This window comes from Haliaeetus albicilla, chromosome 4, assembly GCF_947461875.1.
Source record: "Haliaeetus albicilla chromosome 4, bHalAlb1.1, whole genome shotgun sequence".
Taxonomy (NCBI): Eukaryota; Metazoa; Chordata; class Aves; order Accipitriformes; family Accipitridae; genus Haliaeetus; species Haliaeetus albicilla.
Window position 1 is genome coordinate 43763898 of NC_091486.1, and position 26779 is coordinate 43790676.

Consider the following 26779-nt stretch of genomic DNA (forward strand, 5'->3'; position numbering starts at 1 on the left):
CTGGAAAAAGCAAAAGCTTTCCTGAATTCCAAAAGCAAATGGACAAACTTCTTGGAAAAGAGGACAAACACCAAGTGCTTCTGCACAAGGCCAGGAAACCCGTGAGACAAGTCACTGGCTCACAAGAGAGTGTTTCAGAGAAGTGTCACCACAGGCATGTCCTGTTGTGCCTCCCAAAGTGCCTCTCCCAAAGTGCCTCTTCTTGGATGCTGCTGGAGAACATGGCAATCAAGTTTAAAGACAAAAGCCCACCTACACACCAACCTACAGTCACCAAATCAACTCAACTGCATTCATTAAGTTAAAGAAAATACTCAGGTGAACTGGCAAGTGGAAGCACCTGCATGGCACTTGAGTATCCACATTTAAGAAAAACAGAGAACAAAATCAGTTTGAGTACCTTAAGTCTTCATTACAGTTAGAACTGTATAACTAATAATTAAACAGAAAACCCAACCTAATACAGCAGCTGTTACAAATAGCTTCTCACCAATAGTGTATTAGGTACATACATGTCACAGTTAGTACAGATCCAGACTGACCAGCCTAGCCCTTATTACTAGGGTATCCCTGCTAAACTTGGTTTCCATATTCCTATCTTGCAGTAACAAAACCAAAGGTACCTACTGTTAAGATCAAAAGCTCAACACAATGATTCAAATATACTAACCATCTAAGAAATACAGAAGCATTACCCAGTACTTCAAGGAATTAAAACACAGTACATTTGTTTAGTAAATGCTGACATTTCAATGCCAGCCATTACAAGTGCTATTCTCACATGACAGCCTAGAAGAGAACATATACTGTGTTTCCACCTCTCCCCTAAACTTCCATTTTCAAATACACGCTGTAAAGATTTATTGCTTATACGCTCACACTAAACATTTTAACTTTGTGACAAGTTTTGCATGGTATAATGTTCAGAAGGAGATTCAATCTCTAACTACAGTTGTCCTAAGTGTTAAATTACAGTATATGTGCATTAAGAATTCAAGAATAACCAATATCTACTCTGTATTTACGCATTTCCTTCAGGGAAGGCTATAATATATTGCTAGATCGTCCCTGGTAGTTGCTTTTGGAGCAATCCTGCTATTATTTCAGGCAGTGGCTCGTTAAGCAAGACTTTGCAATATAAGCAGTGCTATACATGCACTGAATTCACCCTCAGACTTTAAAAGAAAACAAAATGAACAACAGCCGCAAATGGCAAGACACTATTAACTAACTGTGAGCTACTTTATTAACACAGAGCTAATCCACAGCTATTCAGGGGTAGCAAACCTATATAGAAATAATTAATCTAATTACGTGTAAGAGAAATTCTCAATAAAAATAATCAAGAAAAATTGCCTTCTACAGTTTCATACCCTTTTGCTTCTTTTTGTCAAGAAACACTCCACTACTAATGTCCACAGCACACAGATTCCTTAAGTAAGGCTGCCTTTCCCAGGCTCTTTTCAGTTGTGTTTCCAAGTGAAGTCAGCTGCTCAATTTGATCTCTGGTGGCAGCCGTTGCACTTTAGTCGTGTAAATCCAAATGCTGAGACACTAGCCCAAACTGAAAACACAGGGGACACTGGTATTTCAGTAGAAATGAAGACTTATTCACCCATTTCAATGTTAAATTAACACATACATACCTGCCACTATTAGAGCTTGCCCCTAGCAGAAGTCTGCAAGTTTTCCTCACTAAGCTTTAAACCAAGGGCAACTTGGCAGAATATGCATATTCTGCACCAAATCCTTTATGGTACATCTATAGACACTTTTGCAAATCACCACCTTGATCAACAGTTCCAGCTACTTTGAAAGCTGAAGGTGCCTCCATGTCCTAAAAAGAAAAACCTCAGGTCTTCTCATGGTCACCATGAAACCCCAAAAGTTTTTGTGCCCCTTCTCCTTCATTGCTAGGAGTCCACAACAGTACCAACGCTATTTCTACCTCCACAGATTTCACACCGATAGCAATACTGCTGGGTAGCTGAAGAGGGGATCTGCTGCTATGTCCTCTCTTTTTAGACCTCGACAAGTATTGCTGTCGAAGCAGCATTGCAGATATCTCAAATACACATAAAAGCAAAAAAACAAGGCTTTGGGAACAACCAAGTGGATGACAAGTAGATCTAAATCCTCCAATGCGTAATCCAAGACTATGAACAAAAGATCATCTTTAGGAACCTGAGCAAATCTGAAAATACCACCTCATGTTCACTCTGTGGGAGCTCCAATTTAAAGTGGTCAACAGCTTGGAAAAATTTTTTTAGTCAAGCAGGAACACAGCTCATAGAAGAGATGCAGATTCAGAAATGCAACTAACTGTGTGTAAAACCTGGGAATATGTAGATTTGCAGGACTACAGAGCCCTCCTTGACTAGCAAGACTCTGGCAGAGGGTCTGAAAGAGCAGGATGCTTCTGAGCTCGATCCAGTTTCTCAGCAAGAGCAGCAAGAACAAGCAGTCTCACAGATGGATCCGCGTGGGAGGGAGAAAGGATAAAAGTCTGCCTCGGGAGCCTGTTCCAGCTGCTACTGAAGCCTTGGAGGAGTCGGTACAAATTGGGCAGAGTTACCTATAAAAATCTACCGTCTTGGCTTTTTCTGAAGCCGTCTTCTTCCCCTATCCTATGTTTTTTCCTCCATCCTAGTATTTCTGCATTTGAAAGAGTTCAAATCAGATAGCTGAAAGTAGTGCTTGACAGAAGGTAAATGAATACTGTGAGTTTATGGCCAACAGCCGTCTCATTTCTTCATTCCTTCCTTTTAGATCACCCTAGCTACAATAATTCAGAAGCACAAAAATCAAAACTCCTTTTAACTACTTGACTGAGAAGTGATAAAAAAGTGGTATATTCTTTTCAATCAAAATCCCCCTAACAACATTTTCAGTGCCAAGAAGAGTTTGTGTGACCAGCAGACAGCAAGCTCATCTCACCGACTAAAGCATTCCCATGCAAACTCCAGAACAGCTGAAGCTTCCTATCGATGCCCGTGGTCTAAACACAACACTTCGACAACATATTAAGATCCCCCCCAGTTTGTGCAAATTAAAGTTTCAGCAGCTTGTGATATATTCCAACATTCTAAAACTTACCATTGTATCCCTATACTAAAATCCCATCAAAGCATTTCAGCAGCACCGAGATCTCTCTACTTTGCCAACACCCGTCTTCAGTGTGCTGTACCGACGGTATTTGACAAATCCTCTCCCTCCATGCTGCTAGCATAGCAGACACCAAAGGGGAAAAAATGAGATCATGATAGAAAGTTCACCATTCTTCTGTAGACTTGCTCAGTAATGCAGCTTTCAAACCAAGTCGTATTTTCTTCACCTGCTTGTGCACACACATACAATCTTCCTTTCTCTTTCAGAACAGCTTGATATAGCCAAAAAAAGGGATACCGACACCTTTCTGTAATTAGTTTTGGGAAACAACTGAAACTTTCAGCTTGCCAACCACATTTTCACTCTAGCTCAGCCTTCTCAACTGCTAAAAATGAACAAACCACAATTCTTTACCTGGGTTTGTTTTTCAAATCCTCATATATAGGTAGGGGAAGGCAGAGAGAAAAACATCTACCTTTTCTATTCATGTACTTCAGCTGTTACAGCCCACATTTGAACTTCTTGTTCCTTCTGACAAAGAATCAAAATTACTGGTCACTAGCTGTGCCTAACCCATCTGGTCTACCATCATAAAACAGCTGAATACATGTGTCATCAATCATTGTTAATTACTTCATTAACTTGGAAAAAGAATATTGACTTTTTTTTAAAGAACAAACTTTGTTTAAGGTTAGTCTAGTGTTTTTTTTTTTTAATTGAATGCTATCTGATTACCAAGAGAAAATAATTTAGTCTGAACACTAAAGCAACCCTGTCACATAACTCGTGCAATTCTTTTGTCTAGTAAAACATTTCCCCAAGTTTCTTTTGGAACTGACTACATTGCAATGCTAGTTTTAACCAGCATGAAGTTTAACCAGAAACTTAATTATGCATGTTCTCAAATACTCCGTGCTCACCGCACAATGTTAACCGTGCTGCCATTCACACTTACCACCACCGTGCTTTTTAAGTTCTGACCTTTATCATGCTCTTGGAAAGAAACATGCCTCAAGGTCTCCACAAACAAGTTGCATCATTTTCAAGTGGACATTTAGCCCTCTGCTGTTTGCTGCAAAACAGTGACACAGAGAGATATTACAATGGTTTGTGCATTTTAATCTGCAAAATACCCGGATACCCAAATTTTTTTGGCACAGGGAAAAAAGAAAAAAAAAAAACAACAAGTGTTATCATGCTAACATGCTAACAGCACAGACTGAAATCAGTTAAGACTCATACAGCATGATGCAAACTTCCTCCTGGACTCTCCTACTGCTCCAGAGGCTGGACTGGCTCACCCCCTGAAGATCTCAGACCTGCTCCACCACCTCCATCTCCCCACATCCAGCACACAAACTCACCTTCCTTACAGACAGAAGGGTCCCTCTACACACCCGTGCCTGCTCACCAAGCCTCGTCCAGCCACACTGTCTGGGAAGAACCACTTAGCTTGGTTCTTCATTACATTTTTTTCATGCCCCAGTTAAGTGGCTTATACACTTATTGTCAACCTTCGAAAAGCTAACTTGCTTGAGAACAATCCGATGCCATTTTCTAAATCTAGAATGACACACACCCCCTACAAAAAACACCTATTACTGTAGCCTATTATGCCACTGACAGGAACCGACTGCCAGCTACCACCATTCATACACACATCCCCTTTCACTCCTCAACTCCACCTCCTACGAGCATGCCCCACAGAAACAGGGCTGTGCTTGCCAAAATAACACTGCAGGAAAGTGTGCAGACCTCACGTAAGCGCTCTTGACTCTGGCTATTGCCCAGCTGATCAGACAACAGCACACCCTCACCCACAAGAGCTAGCATCATGGGATCCAAAGTTTACATTTTTATACGTTTTACTACTTCTGTCTTACACTGACTGCTAATACCATTTCCAAAACACTGCACTTCCCACAGCAACACAGTGATCCAGACCCTAGTCCTAATGAACTTGTGGTGTCACTCTTCCATTTCTTCTTTTAACATGCCTCTCTTTTCTTAAGCTGCTAAAAACTTGTCAGTGTGTAATTGTAGTGTATTATGTAGTCACGTACCTTCTTGCTCAAAGGATCTTAACCGCAGCGTCACCTAAACCCAAATTTTACATATGAGCATAAAGGATACTGCATTGAACAGAAAAAAAAATACAACTTTGCCTTTAAAGTGCAATATAACTTTTTTTAATTTGTTGCGGAAACCTTTTCTCCTCTCATCATCACCATATGAAAAGTGATGCAGACACCTGTAACAGCATGACAGACCTGGCAGTCAAACACCGAAATTCAGGTAACTGATGGAGTACTAAAAGCTAAGTCAACAGTTATTTTTGCCATGTAAAAAACTTTAAATGGTAGCTAGAATTTTTTTCTTTAAATTGTATGTAACTTGCTAGTTAGCAGGTTTTTTTTCCTTTTGGAAAAATCCAGAGAACCACCTCTGGTAAAACACGCTGCTTTCAGGCTGAGGTTTATCACGCAGGGAATGCATAGCAGGCAGCACAGCCAGCTCCCCAAGGACCATCCTGCTGTTCATGGGTCCTGCCTGAAGCACACAGGATCGCCCCTCGGGATGCAGGGCAGTCCTGGGCACACTGCTCAGCCCCTGGCTTATCTGCCAAAGCTGCTGAGACTTCAAGCATGAGTCTGCTGGTAACTGAAGGGTTAGCAATCCCCATGGGAAGCTAAACGTATGCGTTTATATTCACAGGGGTTCCAGGTTTTCCACTTGGTCCTTTTTTAAATTACAAGTCACACTCTCGAGCCACAAACATGGCCAGAATAGAAAATTAACTCAATCATCAGAAAAATGTAAATTCCTGTGTGGTACCCCTCTAAGTAGGGTTAAATTTTAATGACAAATATCACCTTTTAATAAAAACTAGAAACTTTGGTCAAATATTTGAAGCTTGCAGCTGACAAGCAAGAAAAGCAAGGAAGGAACAACTGACATTACTCATACTTGAGGGGGTTTGAGCTTGGTTTTTATTTATTTGTTTTATAACACCATCAAAGCAAAAAAGGACAAAACCCTTTAAAGAAGTACTTGCAGGTTACCTTTAGAGAGACAGAGGCCATGAAACTTTTGAAAGTGTACTTACCAGGTGTCGCTTCCAACACCAGGGCTGTTATTTAACTCAAAGTAAACGGAGCCCATCCTTCACTCTGATTTACACCACATTTTATATGGCCCATTTTGCGTGTTAGCACAACACAAACACAGCAAGACAAATTGGAATTGTTCCTTGAAATAAGAAAACTGGATTGTAAAGCCACAAAACCCAGGAGATATTTCAACGACTGCTACAGTTTTCTGCCATAGGTTTTGTTTGTTTGTTTGTTAAGGTAGGTTTTAAAACACTGTCAGTCACCAGTTGAAAAGACACACTTCAATTCAGTATCCTCAAGGAAGCCTTAGAGCCCTAGCTCAGCTAGGCAAGGATTCACATTCTGTTAACTTTCTATGATCTAGATTAAAATTTATACCGCCGTTTATGGCTTTACACACTAAACAGCATAGACACAATATTCTTCCCTGTAAGACATTGCTTTATTCCTACCCTGAAAGAGGAAAGTAATTTAAACCTTGTTTTGTCCTTCTTCAGCCTTCTCTCTCTATTTTTAAAACACCACAGCCCAAATTTCAGGGTCTTTAATTCACTCTTCTGGGTTTGGGGATTTTGCACCTTTGCACACTCCTACATATCCTCCTGAAACCTTCACACTAACAGTTTCAGCCACCACACCAGGAGGAATTGCTCAGCTTTCAAGATGAGCTGCCATTAGCCACCAAAGCTCTGCTGTGCAGAATCTCCTTTCACTTTATCACCTGCTACTTTGAATACTCTAAAATAAATGAAGAGGAAGGAATACAAGATACTTTCAAAATCTTTGGTTTTGTTGTTTTTAAATGTTAATCTGGATGCATCTTGTGTTACCATGAACATAATGATTAATAGGTTACATTATGCCAAAGGAAACAAAATGGTCTGATAGCCAATGCTAGCAACCACCACTAGCTAACACTGCGGTCCTCTGTAGGAAGTCAGTGAAAATGCAAAGCTAGCTACGGTGCACTACAAAAGACAAATAACTCCTTTGGATTTTAGTCGTCTCTGAAAATTTACATTTCAGCCACAGTTTTAAATTCAAGCAACAGTACGCAGCCACTGCAAAGCAAACATGACTCCCTGTTACCTCAAAACACTCTGCATGCAAAGCACACTCCAAGGTTGGGGGGGGGGGGGGGGGCGGGGCGGTGAAGGAGAGGAGATTGTAAGAATTTTTTCGTGAAATGGAATGGGGAGATAAGATCAAGTGAAAAGCAGCAGAGACTGCTGACATATCTAGATACACAGAAGCCAGTAAACATGCAAACAGGCAGCCATTTCTACCAAGAGTGCAGGAAGCCAGTAACATTCAAAAACAACTTCAATTCTGCTAAAATATATTGCATTAAAGCAAGAGAGACAAGTCCAGCATGGAACTATACAGAGTAGTTCCCTTTGACCAAGACAGCTTTACTTCTCAAAGAAATACTGAAAAAAAGGTTTCCTATTCAAAAAACATCTCCACTTTGAATATCACAGTATTTATGAATAACTATGGACATTTACCTTTTAGTACTCTAATTTGGAAGTACTGTAAAAAAGACTCTGCATAAAGCTGTAAACCACCCTGACAAAGCTGCATCGACTACCAGCTACAAACCCTTCCACAAACCAGGAAAGAGCTTGTTGCCCCGAAGCCACAAACAGCAAATTTCACACAAGACTTCAGAGAGAGGAGAAAATAAAGGCTGTATTGACCATGCATCCCTGAAGACAGATATTACAGAGCAAGAACTAAAGTTTACGTGACTTGATAGCAGATGATAAAACTCAGGAGAGCTGTTTCAAAAAGGCAATACTTGGACATCCATCTGTTGTCCCTGAAGTTTTGAGACACACACCAAGCAGAAATATATATATATGACAATATGAAATATATTTAATATCTATATATAAATTATTTATATATGTGAAATAAATATATACACATTAAAACACCAGAGCCAAAGAAAGCATTTCTTTTTATTTTCACTTCAGCTTATCTGCCTACCACCTCTGAATCAGAGACACAACCTCAAAGGCCAGTGTTGGATATAGCCTGAGCCATGCATTTTGCACATTTATAAGCAAGAGCAAAAGCAGCTCTTCTCTACTATGGCAGGGACTGAACTCAGCTTCAGTAACTTATTTCATTCAATGAGCCTGCTTCCTAATGGGGGGGGAAATATACTCCAACTAGGACACCTGCTTGACAGCCCTTGGCTTCTCTTCTAAGACAGAACACACGGGGAAGTCAGCTACCTAACAAGCACAGAGAACTTGAGCAATCGCTCGTATCAAAAACGAAGTATGTACAAAAGCTAGGAAGATGTAAAAAAGAAAAAAATCAGACCTTTCCAGGCTGAATAAGCCTCCCACGTATGGCACAATATAACAATCTACCCAGAAACATAAGCCACTGCAGAGACATTAAAGCAACCTACAACTCTCCAAAAGCAGGACCTGTAGCCAGCAGTGAGGATTCAGATATTACCACTTGCAGGAAACCATCTCTAGATCTCTCTACCTGTGGTAAACATAACAGCAATTTAACAAGCAATCACTCGGCAGAACTGACAGCACTGAAGCTCCTGAAGAAAGGTTATGACAAAGCATGTTTGCTGGCAGGGAGGCTAAATGGAGACACAGAAAGGATTCGTGAGGGCCTGCTCTAGGAGAGAAGAGCCACATGAAGAGAAGGAGAAGAGACAAGCGATTGCAAAATGCCAGACCGTGAAACACCTGTGCTCAATACATGCTCCTTCCATCACAGCCACCCCAAGCTAATTCCCTACTGCCCAGAAAGCACCCAGTGACACAGCTTGCAGTCTTTCTCTCATTTAGTAGTCCTCCTGTAGCTGCAGGAAAACATTAGTACCTTGTCCTATGTTTGCTTGAATTTCACACCCACACTTGCTGGTTGGCTACAGCATATGCTCAGAATTCACTTATCTGTATTCAGAGGCTCTGATAATTTAGATTTTTGTTGCCAGTGTTAAGAACGAGCCTCAGAGCTATACACTGAGGCCCTGGAATTTAAATATATGATAACACTGTAAATAAAAGGAAACAAATTCCTTAAGGAAAACCTTTTTGCATGCCAGATCAGTTCCCAATAGTAACTGCTCTGCTTTGACAAGAGATAAATATTTACAGTCTAGAACAGAGAACACCTTGTGTTGCAATACTAGGAATACAAGCCTCATCAGTCCCCGGTATACTTAAGAGGTTACTTTGATTTATTTAAAAAAAAAAAAACCAAACAAAAAAAACCCTGAGTACTTAGAAGCACACACATTTGTCTGCTCATTTACACCACCAAAACTGAAGGTAGTCATACAGAGAAATTGTCAAACATACTGAATCCAGAACAGATTTTCACAAAAGGAGACCTCATCCCCCAGGGAATGTAGACAGTTTACAATGAAAGTCTAAATTATTGCCAAGAATATGCTGCCTTGGTTTTTTTTTTTTCCTTTTATTTAAATATAGCCTAACATGCTCCTCTTAAAAGTTGCTCTAGTGAATGTAGACACTGAAGATTTTTCTTACTGGGGCAAAAAGGCAGCAAGAAGGATCAGATGTCTGTACCAAACTTCTCAGATTGGGGGTTACCACACTGGGAATACCCCTGGAAAAGGGAAGAGAAAGCTCAGACTCTAGGTCCTTAGGCTATCTCTCAGCTTCCAGTGTGCCTCCAAGCCTCATGGCTTCATCAGCTCCTTCCAGCAAAGGAAAGAATGTGGGGAATGTCATTCATAATGGCACTTGGGAAGATCTAGGAATGGGAAGTATACAATAACTGGATATCCTTCTCACAAGGAAGGGAGATAAGCCCCATGCAAAGAAGATGCTCTCATTTCTAGCATTAGACGGCCACATCTCAAGTTGCTTGAGTTTTCTGCCATTTTAAATGAGGTTAATACCTAATTAAATGTGGTTTAAATACCTAAATGAATGTGATTTTTTTTATATACTGTCTACGCAGTCCTAACTCCAATTTCTAACAGGACCTGCACCAGCACAGCCTGGTTTAGCTGTTACACTACAGGATTTCATATCTGGAGTGTAATATTCCTCACCCAGTTGCTATTTGGGCTTTTATGGTACATACCCTTTGAAGTGTGGCAGTCCAGCCACCGGCAGGCTTACTGAAGAGGTCGATATCTATCTCAGAGTCTCAGCTTTCTTACTTCCTTCTCCTCTTACAATGGAATTATTACCTTGTGCAAAACTTTCCTGCCTTGACCTCACTCATGCCATGGTGAGCATTACTCTGTGATACCATCTCCGCAATCAGTCAAGCGCTCTGCCTTATGTTCTGTGCACAAGTTCTTCATTTGCTCCCCTGCTTTCAGCATCCCTGTACGTCAGTTTATTTTTAGACCAGCATTTTTATAGCAAAGACCAGAAGCAACACACTTTCAGTGCCAAACTGAATTCAGCTGAGATTTCTAATACTGTTAATAATTGACGCAAAGACACTTCAGTCTGATGGTCATAGAAGACTGGTACTAGCTGTATGTCTGCCATCCAGGACCACTGCCGACCCCTGGGCACTCACTGACCCACACCACCACCCCCAGGTTACCAGCCAGTTCACAAAGATCAGCCCACTATTGCCCAAAAGGGATTCACACCATTCACCTCCTTGTCAAAAGAATAGATCGTGCTTTGTTTTTTCATGTGTGTTCAAGCTTTCTGCACTGAGGATTTGACACCCTACCCCCCCAAACAGAACACCACCTCTCTTTACACTTGCAGTGTCACAAACCACACACAAGAATCGGATTCATCACCGCCTATTTCTGTTTACAAAGCATAACCTACTACAGGAAACATCAGCAAAAGATACCCACATCCAGGCACAGAGGTGAACAAGACCATGTAATCTGTGTAAATCCACCCAAAACCAGCATGGATTGCTCATAAAATTGCATAGTAGAATTCTTTTCTATTTTCAACAATTCACAGTATGTGCTCATGAAGAAAATTTCAACTTACAAGGCCATCTTCTTCAAGGTATACTGTAGCCAGTAACAGAGCTATACTTTGCCCTGAAATTACATCAATACATACATCAACATAAGCTCTTCTGCATTATGCTAGGTTTGATAATGTATAATGTAAAAACTCAGATTACTGTTCTCTGTCACAAGTTTGTAGGTTTTGTGGAGCTTCGAGAAAGAAGTTTTTTTCCTAATGCTAAGATTTCATTCACAATTATGTTTAAGCCCATCCTCAAATGATGCGTTCAAGGCACAGGGAGCAGATGAGGCAGCAGCCTGTCTTCAGTGCAGTGCATAGCACTGACTTCTGCAGGGATGAAGAAAAGCCCTATAGAAAGATAAGCGAGTACAACCCCCAACGAAGCATTCGATACCTACCACGTGCAATCAGAATAAATACCCTGCTGTTCATTTCTAGTCCTCTCCCTCCTCCTTTGATTATGCCTCCAAGCTAAAAATCCTATGCAAGGCAGCCTTCACTCAAATGCATCCTTCAGCCTCCACCAGGATCTGACAGCAAGTAAGAGTTGGGGGAAATAAATAAGGAAACAAAATTCTCTCCCAACCAAAGCATTGCCATTAGATTCAAACAGAAAAATCAGTCTTGGGTAGGAGAAGTGCACAACAGAATCCATATGGAAAATAATTTATTTTGGGAGGCTCATTTACAACAAGTAGGTGAGGAAAAACTGAAATGCAAATGCAGATCATGGTAGCCAATTTCTGTTCCAGTCCACTGGAAGGATCAGTTACTCAGCAGGATATCTAACACTATATTCAAACATACCTAACTGTGTGTGGCCTCTTCATCACAGAATGAAGACAAGACACAAAGTTTTCAGCATGCTCGCAACCAAACACATCTGGGCCTTGCTTCATGACACTGCCACTGAGTAAGAGCAGCTGCAACAGCACTAAACTTGAAGAACTTCAGTTAATTTGTGACAGTAATCACCACCTACAGCAGAGGTGAGGTTTACAGAAATCCAGGGGCTGGTTTGTTGACTTAACAGCAGAAAACAGCAGCAACAGACCAGGCTTTCTGTGTTGCACACAGAGCGAGAAAGGGCTGTGCTTAGCACCAACCCAGCAAAGATCCTGCTAGCTTCATAGGGAGCCATTTCTTTCACTGCTTCTGAAGATCCTCCAGCGGCACAAACCATACTCAAAAACTGCATCACCTCCTTGGGAAGGTGGCACAAGGCAGCAAGAAACTGCACCTTACTTGCCCTCTCCAGTTTTATAAAAGGTGCCTTCGTTCATCCCCTCCAACAAGACCTCCACAAGAAACATGACCCAGTATCTTCTGAGCTATTCCAGCAAGATGCCTGTGCTCCCTTTTTCCCTAAACAATCTAAAAAAAACAAGCCAGGCTTCCCAGGAGGTTGTAGATCCTTCTGTGCCACAAAAGGCCAACCTCTGTGTCAGAGTCCTGCTGCCTTGTTCACACCATGACTCAGAGAAGTCCTCTCCTGACTCAGCCAAAGCACTAGGTACAGCAATTTTTTTTTTTTTTTTTTAAAAGTCTATGCTGGCTGGAGAAGCAACTCTTTTTTCACTTGAACTGAAGAAATGAGTTCCACCTGTGCAGTGCTCTAAAATGCAATCCAGCCTGCAGGAAAGCTCAGTTTTACTTACAAATTCTCCTTCTAGGACCCCTCTGGCCTGACAGTCTGCACCACAGGCCTTCCCTTTCCGCTGGTCCTTGGGAATTAAATAATCTTCACGTCCTTACTTGTTTGCAGTTTGAGCCACTGCATTTGAAGTCAAGGCCAATAGCCCATCTTCCATCTCATCCCACCTCCTTCCAAATTAGCCAGCATTCACAAATACCTGCCCCACTGCCACTGTGTTTCCCAAGTGGAGACTTTTCCCTTCTCACTGCCCTGAGCTACCAAGCTCGCGAAGTTAAAACTCACAGACTATTACGTTTTTCAGAATCCTCATCGTTTTAAAAGTGTTAATAGTGCAACTTTTCTTCACTTAACACTTCACTTTCATGCACGTTATTTGAACAGAAAAGCAAATCTCACTGCTCTACATTTTATGTGAGCCTGCAGCAAAAAAAGGCAAGCTAGGTTTTTTTGCTCACCACAAGAACTACCTGTATTTGGGATTTTAACAGAATCCAGAACAAACACTAACAAAAACTAGGTAACTGTAGCTCCCAGGGGGAAAAATGTAACTTTCCTAATACTTCGAACAACAGTCTCTTTCTGGATACTTGTTGGGAACAGCATACAACAGAATTAATTCATTGTTTCAGGCTTACATCTTGGATCCTTTTCTTGCAGCGATGCACACAAGACAGAAATTTTTGTCAACACACCACCAGAACTAACCTGAACATTTTTCTACTGAGCAAAAGCAACGTAAGCTATTTTAGCATATTAGCAAAATGCAACACAGTAGAAGTATGTTAACTGACTAAAGATAACGTTGCAAAAGCTACAGGTTTTTATTGAAGTAAAATGAAAACTCAAACAGGAAGACAACTTGGAAAACACTAAGGGAAAGAGGAACAGCGTAATGTGCTCATCTACCTTTAATCCGCAAGAGCAGATGTGAATAACTGCTTATTCAACATGAAATGCTCAAAGACATTAGCGCAGACGCAGCTGTGACACTACACCTTCCTACTAGGGTCCTCGCGTGCAATCACAGAGAAGACAAAGCAGCACCAGTTCAGGCAAGTACAACACCCTGCAAAATCTTGCACACCAGTACTAGCCACAGGCCAGTTATGAATAACTGCTATTTCTCAAATTTAAGTTAATGCAAATTATATCAGCAAACTAATGCTATCATGTGCATTGCTATCATGTGCATTTGACAAATGAAATTTGATTTTACATAGAAAGAGCCACAGTATACTAATGTTCACAGAATTTAAGGGTAATTAAGTCTTACTGACAGACACCTCATTAAAGCACCAGTTCTTCAGAAAAATTAATAAAGTGAATTATTTCCTACATGTGAAATATCAAAATTCTTCACTACTCATAAAAGATAAATGGAATTAAGGTCAATTGGATGTCAGTGTTCACCAGAATGAGCGGGACACACTTAAAAAGACCATTTAAAACAATACATTGCTATGCTGCTAGCACCCAATCTGAGATGTTAATCTTCTATACATTATTTTATCCTATAATTGCAAAAAACAAAACCCTTACAATACAATTCTTCATCCAACAGCTTACTGGCTTGTTATAAAACGTACAGATACAAACGCCCAGGAAAGGTTTATGGGAGATGAAACTTGAAAGAAAACAAGAAAGTGAACAGAGCAACAAACCCAGACACGACAGCCAGATTGTACCCAAGGCAGAGTCTTCAATTTGCCATTTCAGCAAGTTGTATCTGCAACATGGAGAGCTGAAAAACTTGCCAAATGTCTTCCTAGACATCATCACGTCATGGGCAACACAATGCCAGAGCAACACCTTGTCGTGTCTTATGCATTTGTCCAAACTACTGTAGAGATGCCCCAAAGAAAGGAGCTCTTCCTTCCTCAGACCTTGGATAAGCCACATTAGCTGCACACATCACCTTCAGCCTCCAGCTCCTCCCAACACGTCTCTGGCTCCTTACTGGTCCTCAACCAAACTAAATGGCTGTCTCAGAGGACTCTTAGGGTTAAAAAAAAAAAAAGAAAGAAAAAAATTACAAAACCTTATCTTGACCAAAGTAGAAAGAGGTTTCTCATTAGCCTAAGATCCAATTTTAAAATTGCAGCTTTTTGGTTTTTAAATACTTCTTGTATGAGGAACAAAGGTTCAATCATTTGATGAGGGCAGACGGCTAAGCGTGCCCATGACCACAAGTCAACACACATTCCTCTGCACTAGTAGATGGCAATTTGAAGCAGATTTTAATCAAACTCTTCTGAGGTAATATCCAATAGGAAAACATGAAGGGGGAAAAAAAAAAAAATGAAGTTGATCAAGATGTGTCTAGTAATGAATGCCATGAAAAAAAGGCCCGAATTTTTATAGAGGAAGGCCAAACTGTAATTCCTTGCAAAGGGAAAACCACAGAAGCTTTCCAAGAGATTTTACAGTCTTTTCCTAATTGTTCCCTTTTTCAACATCATTATGCAACCTCTGTGTGCTTTCCTGCTTCTCTACCCCCCTTATTTTACCCATTTACCCTCCCCCCCAACTTCTACTAAATTTTGTGAGGCAGCTCCTTTAAGATAGCCAGAAATACAGTGCATATTTGTCTCTTCTCCTCCTCTCAGTTTAAACTGCCCAAGTCTTTCCGGTGAAGAAGCATTGCCCAAAATCTGCTTGCTATTCAAGCAGTTCTGGCAATGACAAGCATCACTTCATGAATCATCTGTTATATATTGCCCTATCAACATGGTCCACTGCAGGATAAAGTAAACCTGGCCCACTTCAATTTTCTGCATAACACAATCAAAATGCAAGTGGCATTAATTACTAGAGTGGTCTGAGGAGTTCCCTCAACCAAGGACTCAAATACAGAGACAACATATATGAGAGACAATCTAAATCAAAATGCTAAGACGTATTTCCTCCCCCACCACACACAGCTTTTACTTTAATTTTTTAGAAGACGGTTTACCCCTTTTAATAGTTAACAGTATTGCCACATTTCTAATTATTAAAGCAGGCATCTTTAGTGTTTCTGCTGTTTCTCAGCTTAAACAATTTGAGACAAAATCATGTATTTTCATGGTTCCCCCCCACCTCCCCAGACCTCTGAGATCAGCAAGCAAGCTGAGGAGAACCAGGTTCCTTTCATTGCTTTGGAGCATTGGTATGCTTGGACCTGTGGAACCGGGAAGCAAAAATGAATGGAAAACAGAAGCTATCCATTAGGGAAGTGGACTCAAAACTGAAAAGCAATTTTGAATTCAGTGATAAGACACATCCTGTCAGCTTCTCTGTCCAGTAAAACACGCTTCTACAAAAGCAAAAACTCAAAGGATTCTAGCAGGAGTCTGATAAAATTTGAAGCCAATGGCTGGCCTTCTAGACTAGGTAGCAGGATCGAGAAAGATCACAGAAAAGCAATAGGATAACTGGCAACAAGCTAAAGGTGAACTGGAGGAGCAATGAAGTAGATGACACCATCAAAGAAGCCAGCAAGAAGAGTCAAGAATACTTGGCAAATATTTAATTCATGTCATTACCAGTGTCCAAATAATATGTTCAATTAATATTTCTTGGTGGCTTGTGACAAGCTCTGCCATTTGGAACAGGCTAGCAACAGATACTATTCAGCAAATAAACTGTTCTGGTAATATTACCGTGTGTACTCAACCATAGATGTAACACAAGTAAAAATACGGTCCCAAGGGTTTGGGGGTTTATATTATACATATACACACACACACACACAATGCCAAGGAGTATTTATTTCCTGGAAGAGGACACCAAAGAAATGTTTTAACCCCAAGATTAAGCTGGCACAGCTGGACACTGAGGATTCAGGTTTTCAAACCCTGAAGAGAGCATCACGTTAGCACACACTTACACCACTTAACCCAGACAAGACACATGCTATCCTTGAGAAAACACGAAGACAACTAGTTACTGTGACCTTACAAAGGTACGGTATGGCATGCAAGCATTAGAGGAACGCTTCAAGCAATCCAAAAGTGCCAAAAATGAAGACAGTAGTCTTTCAGTGGAGCATGCACAGTATTCAGCTGATCAAGAACATAAGCACCCTGCATTAAATTGCCAGTTTGCCCTTCTTAAGTTAAGGCTGTGTAATAAGTTTTAAGAGACACTCAACATACTAACTCCTTTTAGCACAAGTTATTTGATAAGCACATTTGTGAACAAACCATTTTAAAAGCTCTTGCCTATTCTCAGCTCTGGAAGATGAAAGAAATTTGGCCTAGAATATTTGATCCTATCACATACTATATATTTGGTGGCAAGGTTTTGTCTCGACACTTTGCTTTAAATGTGTTTGGGCACCTTCACATATAGAGTAGCTTCCCCAGATCTGAAACCTACAAATGATCCTAGAGGGCAAGTTTCTGAACCACAGATACACTTTAAGATGGCTTTAAAAAGTCTATCCCCCAGAAAGCACAAATCCATTTCAAAGAGAGATTAAGAGGTCAGTCTAATCTAAAACCATGGGCTCCTGCTCAATTTCAGCCTTTATTTTTAACAAGTCCTACTCCTCACCCTTGCAGTTCAACACGTGATTTAAGGTTGAAGACTGAGATCAACCCCACCTTTTCAGCAGTCTATAAAGAGGCAGCTCCTGTGCTTCCACCTCTGCCCATGGTAAAAGGCAAAGAGAAAAACGAGCGCTCACCATGGGAGCAGGTCACACTTGCTCAAGCTGCTGCTTTCGAGGAGCATGCAAACCACAAGGCAGGCAAGCTACCTGCTCATGGAGAAAGCAGAAAGACCTGACAGGTTGGACAGAGCTTCCTTCCAAAACCATTCATAATCTAACACAGGTCCATGGGACCTGCAAACCTTTTGCAATCCAGATACTCCAAGGGTTCGGGAGGCAGCCTGGAGTTCAAGCCCCTGAAGATCTGGGCAAAATCTCTTCTTCAAGACACTGCAATCCACATCCACCTAAATATCTTTTATCAGCTCCTGTTACTAGGTAACTTCTGAAGAAGTTCATCAATCTTCAGGTGTCTGTAAACACATCACTCCTAGTTTAAAAAAAACAAACTTGTTTTAAGTGCATTGTTGTTTTCCCCTTTTCTGCATTAATGGGTCGCTGCCTGTGAAACATGAGCACAGCAAAGCAGAAAGTTGCATCTTGACCAACACAAAAATTAACATATGCACGAAACTACTTTTTCTTCCTTCATTCTTTTTGCTAGCAAGTCACCATCAAAAGGCAAGCAACAAATGAAACTAACTTCCACTAAGGAGTTCACCTGCATCACACATCAGGACCTTGGTGTACTCAACCTGCTATCTCCTAACCTGGGGCTGATGGACACTGCCCGGGCTTCTCAAGAACTTCTTCACCACTTTCTCTTGGTGCTGACCACAAGTTCAGTAGCTCGCACCTGCCAGTCGTCTTCTACTTTAGGACAGTCAGTTGGAGATTGCACTACACGAACACAGACTGCTCAACAAACATTTCCTCCCAAAGGAATAAAAGCTTTCATGCCATACATATGCTTTTCTTTCAGGCCTCCATCCCGTTAAGTAAATGACAAATTCCTCTGGTATTCTGAGGTAATTTTCAAAATGCATTTCATGCATTTTCTAATCTGTCCGCTTTCTAAAGCCAAGTTCTGAAACAAAACCAAGAAAATTATAGGATGGCAAAGTTAAATTTTAAAGATTTAAAGATTCTGGGATTATTTTTTTTTCCCCCTAAATTCAGACAACCAAGGGCACAGCTTAATATCAGCAACAGAAATCTGTCAGAGGCACATGCTAAAACATGCCATCCAAACATGAAGAAAAGCATAGAATCCTGGAAAGCCATGTCTTACACATTTCGCTTTATACAGAAAATCTGCAGTCGCTAAAACTTACTCTAACTGGGTGGCATTTTACATTTCCAAATGTAATTGAGTGAACATGTTGCCATGGATACAGTAGGATTCTGCAATAACTTTGTTGCCTTGTAATTGCTGTATATTTGTATACAAGCAGCTGAGCTTTCTTAATTCAATGCCCTCTTAACTCTTTCAGAGAGGCTGCGGAGCGACAATGGCAGCTTTTAGGCTGAAAACACCATACAGCGGTGGTGGAAACATCAGAAACGATTAAAACTCAGTGCCACGACAGACCGCATTACAAAAAAAAAAGAAACCTTGCCAAGAACCAGATTATTATATAAACTTCAGAGCTCCTTAGCTTTTAAAAAACGTTGCCGTTAAAAAAAGTCCAATTCAGATAATTAACTCCAGGTAGCTTTTGGCAACAACTGAAAGCACTTTGACGGCAGCGAATACAGCACAAGTCCCATTTATTGACAGTACATAATACCAGTAAATCAAAATGCAATGGCAAGGAGATTATTCACTCAACGGTGAAATTCACTGTAGCACGGAGAGCCAAGATAATGCTTGCTCCATCTCTTCAGTCTCAAATTAGCATTATGAAGACAACAGAATACAGCTGTTGGAAACAAGCATGAAATAAAGCTGTTGAGGAGAAATGGAGAACACTGGAGAGCGCCTATACCCCACTCTACCACCCTGAGCTACACGCCCCATCCCAGATTTACAAGTGATTTTCACATCCTGAATCCACCCACACCTTTCCAACACAGATCCCACTTCTTCGGAACATTTTTAGACCTGTAATCCAGTCTGGAATATCAGGCAAGCCTGTAACATGAAATCCACTCCTATGGCCAGAAAACAAGCGGTTACGGTGACAAGCCTAATTTATGTAAATCTTCCAAAGCAGGCTATTGACAAGCAAACAACCACCAAAAAAAAAAACCACCTTCCACTACCACGGAATGCGTGCACAAAACAATTACGCAAGTGTTTTGAATAAAGGGCAGGTTTACTTCCCTTTAAATGGTCCTCGGCACTGAGCTATAATGTCAAATAATTGTTATGTAAATACGTTTGCTTGCTTAAGATGTCATGCTGCCTTCCATGCCACAAACACTCAAAAGATAACATTTAAGGAGCCGAGGGATTGCACAGCATCCTTCCTGATAAATTCCTGCAGCAAAACCCACACACAACCGCTCAGCAACACCTCACTTCGCGCTCCTCCGAACGCACTATAATTTTTTTTTTTTGCTGTTGTTGTTGTCCATTTATCGTTGCACGATAATGCTTCACGTTTCGAGGCGGCACACGCACTTTATTCACCACGAGCTCCCCAAAAGGCGTATTTTTTAGGGGGGGGGAGGACGACAAGCCGTAGCCTGTGGCCGAGGACGGAGCCCTGCCTCGGCGCGGACCTGTCATTTTCCCTTGCAGCCCGACGTTATCTCAGAACTTCCAAAAAGCGCGGGGATGCTGAGGAGAATACCCCTTCTTTTCTCCTCCTGGTTACAAAAAAAGCCATTTTTCATGATTTCTTTCGGAGGGGGGTGGTGCCCGGGGGTCGGGACGACCTCCCTGGCCCAGCCCGGGAGCCGCTGCCCCGTCAGGCAGCCCCGGCCCCGGCGTGAGGCGCGCTTCGGCGGGGCCGCGGGCGCAGCCGGCCCCCACAGAAACTTTCCCCAAGTCCCACGTTATTCCCGGGGCGGGGGAAGAACCGACCCCGGGCCGCGGCCCGCTCGGCGCCGCAAGGGCCCCGCCACCGCGGGCGTCGCCCCCGCCGCAGGGCCGCCGCGCCCGCCCCGCCGCACCGGCCAGGGCCCGCGTCCCGCCGCCCCCGGGCCCACGCCCTCGCCACGGCCCCCGGCCCGGCCGCCGCCCGCGGCACTCACCGCTACCCGCATCGCTCCCCGCCGAGCCCCGCGCAGCACCAAGGCGGCGGCGGCGCTGCTCGCCGGGGGGGGGGGGGGGGGGGGGGGGGAGCAGGGGAGGAGCCGCGGCGGCCGGGGAGGGGAGGGGCGGGGCGAGCGAGGGAAGGGGCGGGGCTTTCCGCAGCGCCGGCCCCACCCGCCTCATTCACAAAAACGCGAGCGGCGGGGAGGCCCGGCGCGCTGAATGGGCGGGAGCGCTGCCCGTCACGCCCCCCTCTGCCCGCCCACCGCGCCGCTACGCCCATGCCGAGTGATGGCGCGCAGCCGCCCCGCCCCGCCGAGCGCGCCGCCCAATCGGCGCGCGGCAGGAGCCTCCGAATGCCTCAAATCCACCCGCCACTGCCGCACGGACGAATCCGATTGGCGCCCGCAGCTGCCCATCATCTCCCCCTCCGGAACCCTCCGCGCTTCACGGTCGGAGCACAGAGGGAAAGGAGCCGCGCGCCGCCGATCCCTTTAAGAACCCGGCGGCCAGGAGAGGCCCCGCCGCAATTAAAAGCCGGCGGGCAGAAAAGCGCGCGGCCTTAAAGGGGCCGCGTCGCGGCCAGCCGGGGGCGGCGCGGGGCGGCCCGGCGCGGGGGGGAGGCGGCGGGGCGCCGCGTACTGACCTGGGTGGCGGCGGGCGAGGCGGGGAAGCCGTGCGGTGATGGCCCCGGCGCGGAGACCGCGGCGCGCGCGCCACCAACGGACTCAGCCCGTGACGGGATCCGCCATCTTGGAATTTTTAGATGGATAGTCACGTGGTGCAACCATTTTTTCCCCCCGGCCAATCAGGAAGCGCGGTTTATTTATAGCCACAGCTCCCTCGTCGTCCCCCCCCCCTCCCCATCCCGACGGGGGAAAGGGAACCAATCAGGCCACGCCCCAGCCCCGCCTCGTAGCGCGCGGCCCATCGCCTAGGCGACGGCGCGGGCCGAGGGGGGGCTCAGGCCGGCGTCCGCCATGTCGGCGGTGGGCCCGCAAAGCCCCTCAGGGGGCGGCGGAGATGGGAGCCCGGAGCCGGGTTTGGGTCTCCGAGGCCAGGCCGTGGCCGCCCCTCCTCAGCCTCGGAGGCCTAGGCGGGCAGGGAGCGACCCGCCGGAGGGGAGCCAGGGCTGTGGTGGAGGGTTTGCTTAGCAGCGTCCCTTCCCATGTGGTGACTTTGTCCTCGCCCCTCTGGCCGAGAACAAACGGTGCGTGTGGAGGGACCGGCATGAAGTGAAGAGACCTCCGCGCAGCGCTGGGCAGCTCTTTCTAGAAAAGTCACGCAAGTGCGGCAAACTCCTCTTTTCCCCCGTCTCTCCTTGAGCCGCTGCTGCCGAGCGTTTCCTTCGCAGTTTTGTCTGTATCTAGTAAGAGGTGGAAATGTCACAGAAAGAAAAACTCAAATCTAGATTGATTTGGCTATGAGAAGCATCAGGTGGAGGGCAGAACTTGTAGAGAAACAACTCCAGGTGACGCATTCTTCTGAAGTTAATTCTTTCGTTTGTAACAAGAAAAGCTACACGTTCTTTTGTCTTCTTTCCTTAGGTAGTGTGACGTATCTGAAACTACAGATTTTTTGATTCTCAGGATACTAATGGAGATGGATTGAGTAGAAATACCATAAAAAATGCAAGCCACCATAGATACATAGTATTTTAATAGAACATGAAACTTTTTGTGTCAGTTTTCCGCATCCAAATTCCACTCCCAAAATGTTATTTTTTTAATCCATCCAGTATTGTCTATAAAATATGGCTGCTGAGTACACCGCTTTTAATAGCAAGCAGCTGAATCAAGATATAAAAACTGAAAAGGCAAAAGCATAGTTCAAAATCTTTGCCTGAATTACCAAGAGTGAAAAAAAAAAAAATAATAAAAAGGAATTCTTCAGCATACTTACCTCTGCCCATGTTTTCCTAGCAACCATTCAATATTTAATTGATTTTTCTATTTTCTAAAGAATTACCCTATTGAACTGTCAAGTCTTCTCTAGCTGCAGTTTCTTGATTGGCCAAGCCCATGGCTGGCACAACTCTCATTTCACTTGTGTTTTGTTGTTTTACCTTTGACTAGCACAATGCCTGAAACTAAGAAGTCACGCTGCAAACATTCCCTAGCGTGGGAAGCAAAATACCTCAGCATCTGTATTAGCTGGTACAAGAAAGCTCAGCTGAGGGATATCTGTGAGGCACACTGATGGGAACATCCCGCCTGAGATGCATTAGATAACCATCTCAGGCTTCGCTGAAGAGATCGCCAATGGCCAAAGAAAGTCTTAAGTCTCAAATGCCATGACATCAAATATTATTACTCCCTTTTTTGTGATGGCTGTTAACCTTTTTTTGAAGGTAAGCCACCATGGTGGTCCTAGAAAGAAGATGACCCCTTTTCTGGTGAAGGCGAAGGCCATCTACGTGGTGTTCAAACCTCTCCTCTCCCATCCAAGGACAGCTGGAAGAGCATTCTTGTGCTTCATGTAGGTGGAGCCCTTGGCTTGCACAGAGTTAAAGGAGTTGATGGTACCAGCCCTGTGGGCACAGTGGTCTGCTTTCACACCTCTTGCAGCAGTCAGGGTCCTAGAGTGCAGTCACTGTGCCATACTCATAGCCCATTAAATACATAGGGACTTCCCACTTAGCCTTCAAGGAGTTTCTTAACATCCTTGACTAAGACAATATGGAACATAACATTCGTATTTGTAGGCAGCCATCCCAGCACACTTCTGGCGGTTTTGATTAATTGGCTCTTGCTAAATTGTTTTTAAACTTCCAGATTTTCCTTAAAGAAAAATGAGCTCCTGTAGTTCAGCCATCTGGATTTACATAAATTCTGGGACCTGATGGGAATTGCTAACAACTTTGTCCCTCCATCAGAATTTAACACTGCCCCTTTTTGGGTTGGTTTTTGTTTTTTTCTTTTTGAGATGTTCAGCAACTACATTTCCATTTGAAAGGGCCACCCATCTAAAAATCCTTGCCATATTGATCTGACCCCTACAATTGCTTTTTTTCCCCACGCTGTGAGCTCAGGTCTTGGCAGAGGTCAGAATTACTCTGACAGTTCCATCAGCAATAGCATCCCATTAACTTAAGCTTTCCAGTCTTACTTTATTTTTAAGAGATTAATTTATTCCTGTCAACTTACTTACAACAACCATTACACTTTGATTATTCTAAGCTTGAGCATACAGGCAGCATGGCCTGCCTTGAAGAAGCCCTGAAGTTTTCGGCTATTATCCCTGTAATATGCACCTAAGAACACCACTGGCATGAAGAGCACCACTTCTGCATAAAGCTGAAGCCCTTTTTGTTTCATTTTTAGCTTATATTGGCTTGTGGGCTTGTTTGTTTGTTGTTCTTTGGTTGGTGAGGTTTTAGGTTTCCTCTATGGTTGTTCTGCTATCTTTATTCAGGGCCAGTTTGTGTGCTCACATGTACGTATGTATGTAGGTGTGTATAAATAATCTTCTAAATTATTTTTAAGTGTCAGGAGACGTATGGATGTAAGTGCTTTAGGACTAGAAGTTTACTAATGCCGACTGTGTAGCTGACAAGGTAGTATTTGCAAAGGCTACGAGCTCCTCAGTGGATCTAATGATGGGTGGTCAGCGTAGAACCCTCCTGTGGTCAGCCAGGTGGCTGTCTGCCCTCTTGCAGCTCCCTGTTTCTGGTACAGCTGGGAGACGCTTTCTAACACCAACGTGGGTTACAACCAACATTTTGCCTAAGTGGTCATTGCAGCTTCTAAATGTAACAGAGCCCAAAGGTACCCTACCTGTGTCCCCTACCCGCATCCCCTGTCCCCGTACCCTCAACTCTAAGGGTTGGATGTTGTACTGCAGACCCATTCTCTTGGCTACAAACTGCAGAGGCTACTTGCTTGGCCGCATCAGTTGCCTCCAATGCTTTCTGCGTTGCTGAAGTAGTTTAAAAAGAGGAAATGAGAAGAAAAATGTGCCCTAAAAGTTGTCATGGAGTGTAAGTTTTATCTTCAAAATTTGATTGATGCAGTACTAGTGGTTGTGGGTGTGAATATGTGTATCTATTAATATCCAGTCTAGGCTAACCTGTGCATAATGACAGAAAATTAAACCTTGCCGTTGTTCATGTAAATTAGAGCTCAGAGATTAACAAGAAAAAGTATACTTCCTATATGTTAAATCCAACTGTATATAGCGTAGTCTGTTTTTACTGTAATTGCAGCTCAAAAATTTACTCAGAAGCCATTTGAAGTAAAAAATAAAAATAAAAAAAAAATTGGCAGAGCTAATTCATAAAGACTTAAATAAAATGCAATTACAGAACTTCCCACCTACCTCCACCTCATCTTTAGCTGAACTTTACTTCTTGTTTGTCAGGAATGGCTCCATTTTTCATGTTCTTAAGCAGGAAACAGCCATCACAACACTCCAGCTAATTTTCCTCTCTAGTCAAATGGATCTGGTGAAAGTAAAACAGGGTGCCTCAGCTTTCCACTCTAATCCTGCCTCTCCCATCACCTCTGTGGTCAAAAAAAGAGTATCAAGTTAGGAAGAAAGCCAGCAGGAACTTCCTATAGAGCCTAGCCACTGAAGAGCTACTCCAAGTGCCAGTGCCACTTGCTTCTTTAGAGAGGGCCAAGCCTAGACACAAGTTTCTGCCTGGTAATTGCTTTTTCTTCTTCTTCCTGATCAGATAGTTGCCATCATTGCTCTCCCTTGATATTTCTCTCCCGCCAGCCACCCTTCTTTGCTTTATCTCCCACTCCCATCTGTTCTGCAGCCTTCCTACAGCACACTTATTTACTCCTTTCTACCATCAAAAAAAAAAGAAACCCCAACAAACCAACCAGACTTAAGACACAGCTGTAATGGAACAGAGAATGTTAAATTTACATCACCCTACTCCTGTGTTTTCCTCTGGCATACCTTTTGTTTGTTTGTTTGTTTTTTCCTGCTGAATATTCTTCAGCTGGGACTCCTTGTATCTTCATACAATACTCTTGCAGAGAGAGACTTCTCTTTTTTGCTATGCTGCAAAATCTGTCTTCTGTGCAGAACAGTCCTGTCAGGCTTAATGTGAGCTGTAAAGGAGAACAAGGTGGTTCTCCGCTTAAGGGAGTGCCTGTTGAGGCTGAAGAAGCCTGTATTTGGCTGCAGAAGCTATTTTTCCAGCTTGTCCGCAGACCCAACACTTCATCAAGTCTTCATCACTCAAAGACTGAAAAGCTTAAATTCTGAAGCATTAAGAGCCAGTCTCTAAGAAATGAGTTATTGCTGTTGTCTTGGACAAACTCAAGTCCCTGTCCCCCACTTGGAAAAAAAAAAGCTAGTGGAGTTCAAAGTAAAGGTCACGATGTAAAATTTTCTCTCCTCTTCATATTTATGCTTTTTAAAAATCCTTCCATCATATGTGCTGTTTCTCAAATTATACTCTTTATTTCAGTAATATCAAATACAACACGATGTCACCAAATGCAAGAATTGGTGACAGTAGATTAGAGAGCCACACAACAGGCAGCACTTACTTCCCATGCTGGAGGTTTGGTGGAGGCTTGGTGCAACGCAGCTGGAAACACAACCGCGTGTTTGCCACAGAGATGTCAGGTAGCTTAGCTCCAGCATGTTCTGCACCTGAATTACACCTGGAAATAGCCATGCTGTGCGGCCCGGATAGCAGGGGCAACCGCTTTCTTTGAGCTGCCGTAAGGAAAAGTCATGTTGCCACTGTTCGAAAAGTAAATCTAAGGAAGACATAAGCTGAAAAAGTAGAAAACTTACTGAAAAAGTTTACATATGAAGACTGCTAGTGAAGGTACGTGGGATTGTCATGGCAGTCATTTTATCATAAGTACAATAAACTTTTAAAATAAGTTTCCTAGCTAAATCTTGTTTTGAACAATTTTTGCTGCATTTTATAAACTCTGTATTTAGTTAGCACTAAGAGGTATGGTCTCAGCTGTGTTATATAGAGAAGAAATGTTCTGCAGCCATTACAAACCACTGTCCCAAAGTTCTTAAGAGTGTCATCATCCTTCTTGATTAAACTGAAGAGTTAAAAGTACAAAAGAAATCTCTTTTCCCTCTCAATTGTTTTATTTTTTTTTGGTTCAGTCAATTTTAGTGGCACACTAAGGCTTAAATTTAGACATAAACAAGAGATAAGTCTAAAATTAATATATAATCTTTGTGAAGCTGAGGCTATAATAATTGTTG

At 43.1% G+C, this 26779-nt stretch overlaps 1 protein-coding gene across 7 annotated transcripts in view; it reads right to left on the reverse strand.

Moving 5' to 3' along the window:
* Positions 1 to 21389, reverse strand: part of HDAC4 (histone deacetylase 4) — a 264837-nt gene extending 243448 nt beyond the window's left edge. For 3 of the 7 annotated variants that reach the window (XM_069782190.1, XM_069782192.1, XM_069782185.1), the window contains exon 1: positions 21231 to 21387. The gene's annotated coding sequence lies outside the window, so the exon portion shown is untranslated. Of the gene's footprint in view, positions 1 to 20583; positions 20694 to 21230 lie in introns of those variants that run through there. The other 4 variants (XM_069782187.1, XM_069782191.1, XM_069782189.1 and 1 more) reach the window with 3 other exon arrangements.
* Positions 21390 to 26779: the final 5390 nt, after the last annotated feature.